This window comes from Salvelinus sp. IW2-2015, linkage group LG6.1 (genome assembly GCF_002910315.2).
Source record: "Salvelinus sp. IW2-2015 linkage group LG6.1, ASM291031v2, whole genome shotgun sequence".
NCBI classification, from domain to species: domain Eukaryota; kingdom Metazoa; phylum Chordata; class Actinopteri; order Salmoniformes; family Salmonidae; genus Salvelinus; species Salvelinus sp. IW2-2015.
The window spans coordinates 696,494-696,755 of NC_036845.1; positions in this window are offsets into that span (position 1 = coordinate 696,494).

Here is a 262-nt window from a genome sequence, read left to right on the forward strand (position 1 = left end):
CGACGGGGCTCCATCGGTAACCAATGACAGATACCACGAGAGGGAGGTCATCCTCTGTCTAACACAATAAGACGGATGGGCGTCTTCATCTGTAACACAACTGAGATGCACGCGAGGAGGGGTCATGCTACAGTCGTCCGAACATCTCTCAAAACAATCATCCCAAACGTCCACAGCGCAGACTACTGGCTTCTCTCACATCACCATCCCAAGGGGTCATCGTCAACACAATGTGAGAGAGGAGACGCGGACACGCAGGGGG